The sequence below is a fragment of the Halyomorpha halys genome, unplaced genomic scaffold (genome assembly GCF_000696795.3).
Source record: "Halyomorpha halys isolate HHAL.00 unplaced genomic scaffold, Hhal_1.1 Scaffold691.1, whole genome shotgun sequence".
Lineage (NCBI taxonomy): Eukaryota > Metazoa > Arthropoda > Insecta > Hemiptera > Pentatomidae > Halyomorpha > Halyomorpha halys.
Window position 1 is genome coordinate 52,123 of NW_027113417.1, and position 3,881 is coordinate 56,003.

General features: G+C 33.2%; 2 long non-coding RNA genes across 8 annotated transcripts in view; both read left to right on the forward strand.

Moving 5' to 3' along the window:
• The window catches only part of LOC136795012 (uncharacterized), a 3,412-nt gene extending 2,537 nt beyond the window's left edge, over positions 1-875 (forward strand). The window contains exons 2-3 of the long non-coding RNA XR_001343848.2: positions 408-516; positions 601-875. This is a non-coding gene — a long non-coding RNA (uncharacterized lncRNA). The remainder of the gene's footprint in view (positions 1-407; positions 517-600) is intronic.
• Positions 1-3,881, forward strand: part of LOC106685411 (uncharacterized) — a 23,197-nt gene extending 19,316 nt beyond the window's left edge. For all 7 annotated transcript variants that reach the window (XR_001343839.2, XR_001343843.2, XR_001343844.2 and 4 more), the window contains exon 5: positions 3,772-3,881. This is a non-coding gene — a long non-coding RNA (uncharacterized lncRNA). The remainder of the gene's footprint in view (positions 1-3,771) is intronic.

The following is a 3,881-nucleotide window of genomic DNA, read 5'->3' on the forward strand; positions in this document are numbered from 1 at the left end:
GTTTCAAAGTTTTGGAAAAGGGCAAAATCTGGGGAACACTTCCTGAACCTCCAGAAAGTTGGGAAATTTTAGATTCTTCTCCTTTCCCCAATCATCTATTGCACCAAGGCCTCTCAAAAAGTTTTGTGAGTATTTCTCATAATTAACGGTTGTTTTGGGAGTATTTCTCATAATTAACAGTTGTTTTGGGAGTATTTCTCATAATTAACAGTTGTTTTGGGAGTATTTCTCATAATTAACAGTTGTTTTGTGTGAATGTTATTGATATCATGAGTACTTTTATTTTATCTCTTTAGCATCAATTAGATTTCAGTCGTCAACATATATTTGGGTAAGAAATAAAGTAATCTTAAGGGATATTTACCGGTTCTTATCGGTAGAGATGACTACCTCTTAATATCTTTCAGCATATGGAGGTTTTTATAACACTATGAGAAGATGCAATTATACTCTTTGCTGCCCAATGGAATATGACTGCTGTGTTTACGATAGTTTTTGCTGTGATCACGGCAAAGTGTAAGTACAACAGTTACATTATCTTTATAAATTATTCTCTTGTTCAATTTATTAGTAATAATTTTACTTACTATTTATTCACAGAAAAATTAGTGCGATTTTGTGCAACCGGAAATTTTCGAACTGACTATAGGTATTTATGGCACATGAAACATTGTTTTTCCTTCACTTGATCATATACATTTGATCATATTTATATACATTTGATCATATTTATATGTTGCAACGAGCTTGGAATTACATTTTCAAAAAAATTCAACGATACCATATGCTGCCCTTTTTGAGTACGACTGCTGTTCTTGCAACATCTTTGGTGCTGAGGATCATGTAGTGCTTATGCAATAAATATATCATCTTTCTGTGCCTTTTTCTTGTTGGCTATTCTCCCAGAAAGGCATTAGTTCCCGTAACTATATTATTCATAAAAGATTTTTTTCCTATCTCCTTACAATCCTTTAAAAACCAATTGAATAAGCAAATCTAATTCTTAACAATTGGAGAAGTTTGTTGGGGGGAGGCGCGGTCAGCAAAGATCAACATAAATAAACAAAACCATATTTATTTATTTTATACCGACGCTTCGACCTGAGTTTCAGGTCTTCATCAGGGCTATACAACAAAAGCGATAACAACAACATTTAGAGAAACATACAACTGAAAAGGAATAGTTTACAAACAAATTTAGAATTATACAAAATATTGAATTGAATCATAAATGAGAAAAAATTGATAACTGATAATTGAATAGTAAAAAAAATTTTAATTGATTGATAGTCGTGGAATTAGATGGTAGTAGATTGAAAACAGTGACAGATGAAATATAATATCATGTAGGTAAGAAGATATGTATAATATAAGATATGCAAGCAGAGTCTAAAAAACTGAAAAAATAAATAAATAAATTGAATCTACAAATTGAACAATATGACAGACAATGAAAAATAGTGAGTGGCTTATATTTGAATTACAGTGTGAGTATTAACTTATAAACCTATACTTAAAAATATATATATACAATAGGAAAGAGGTAGAATATGAAGAATGGGAAAAAAATAATGTAACAAATATGAGAACGAGAAAGGAGACTCACGCCATGGCGTAGAAGGTAGGTTTGCAACTGATTGATGTATGAGTTTTTTGAAAAGTCCACTAGAGAGAGCTACTAGACAAAGGGTTCGCTAGAAACGTAACTGTCAAGAAAGACTGTTATGACACAACAGTTGATATGAAATACCTATGATAAAAAAGTCAAGTTATAGTTTAAAAGAAAAATATAAAACCAGTGATATGTAAAAATAGCCCAAAGCTCAAAGTCACACCGGAGTCACACCGGAGCCCAAAAGTCAAAAAAATTATGAATACAAATTAATGAGAGAAATAAATATTTTTCTAAACAAATTGAATAAAATTGAAAATGGATAATGATTGATAAAATAAAATAAATGATGGGTGCTTTAATAAATTAACTATTTGGGAATAGGCTAGGGATAGGTTTTGTAATTGACTGGGGAAGCTTCTAATTGTATAAAAATGCTTTCGGATAGTAATCGTTTGTCGTGGTTAGGGACAAAGGCTAGTATGGTGGTATTGTCAAAATCAAAAGTCTGTTTGAGTGTTAAGCTATGTTCAGATAATTTAGAAGCCATGAAGTTAGGGGAAGAGACGGAATATTTGTGCTGGGTTATGCGGTCTTTAAGTAAATTTTTTGTTTCGCCAATGTAGGATGCATTGCAATTAGATGTGGAACAAGAGATACGGTACACAACCTGGGAACGGTATTGAGATGGAATTGGATCTTTAAGATTGGTGTAAATGAAAGGCTTTGAGGGCTAGACTTAGGTTAGGTATGGAGGAACGCTATTGTTTTTGAATGTTGTCTGTAAGAAAGGGGATGTAAGGTAATGATCTGTATAGGGGGATGGAAAAAGATTTCAGAGAATTTTGTGTAGATGGGGTACGGTTTTTATAATTGTAAAAGAGTTTGTCGATGATTTTTGGAGGGAAGTTGTTGTTTAAGAGAATTTGTTTAATACGGAGATAGTTATTTTCATGAAATTGGGAATCAGAGAGTGAAAAACCTCGATGAATAAGATTTTTGGCTGTGTTTAGTTTTTGATGGTAAGGATGTTGGGAGTGATAATTTAAAAGTCTTCCTGAGTAAGTTGGTTTTGTGTACCAATCGGTGGATATAGTATTATTGCGTTTTTTTGTGATGAGGAGGTCAAGAAATGGTAGAGAATTGTTTGTTTCTGATTCAATTGTAACATAAGGGAGGATGGTGAGAATTGAAGGCAAATAAGATATCGGTGATTTATAACAAACTTTCAACATCAAAGGAAGTGAGAATGTAGTGGTCTGGAATGGTGAGGTCTAATAATTGATCGCTGAATTGATGAATATCAGTAGATGAGATATTAAGGACCCAATTTTCTTGACCTGATTCAACTTATCCCCCAATATTTCCAAACTTAGTAAATACCTACTGCCGTCTTTATAAGCTCTTAGCCATGACAATCCATATGACATTCACAACTCTTTTCACCTCCACGATCAATTATTAGACCACACCATTCCAGACCACTACATTCTCACTTCCTTTGACGTTGAAAGTTTATTTACCAATATCCCCATAGATAAAGTCCAAATTTTAGTAGAATCCAACTGGTCCACCATTGAACCACTTACTTCCGTAGACCTTCCTTCTTACCTCAAGTCTCTCCAACTTTGTAGTGAATCCGGCTACCTCACATTCCAGGGTCAATTATTTAAACAAATTTCAGGCCTAGCTATGAGTAATCCTTTAGCCCCCGATGTTTCCAGTATCGTACTTAACGATTTACTAAACTCCGTTACCCCACAGTTCACTAATGACATCATTTTTATTAAAAAATATGTTGACGACCTTCTTTTAATACTGAATGCCAATAAAATCACCGATATCTTATTTGCCTTCAATTCCCACCATCCTCGCTTATGTTACAGTTGAATCAGAAACAAACAATTCGGTACCATTTCTTGACCTCCTCATGATAAAAATCGCCAATAATACTATATCCACCGATTGGTACACAAAATCAACTTACTCAGGAAGACTTTTAAATAATCACTACCAACATCCTTACCATCAAAAACTAAACACAGCCAAAAATCTTATTCAATTAAACAACTACAAAAATTATTATTCTCTTAAACAACAACTTCCCTTCAAAAATCATCGACAAACTCTTTTACATATTTTCTACTCCTATATTTTAGTTCCATCTGTTTTGGTCTACGCATGAAGCATGCCATAGCTAAACTGGGCACACGAATCGATTAATGTATACTTAGTTTTTAAGGGGCAGGGGATCTGATTCTGTTAACAA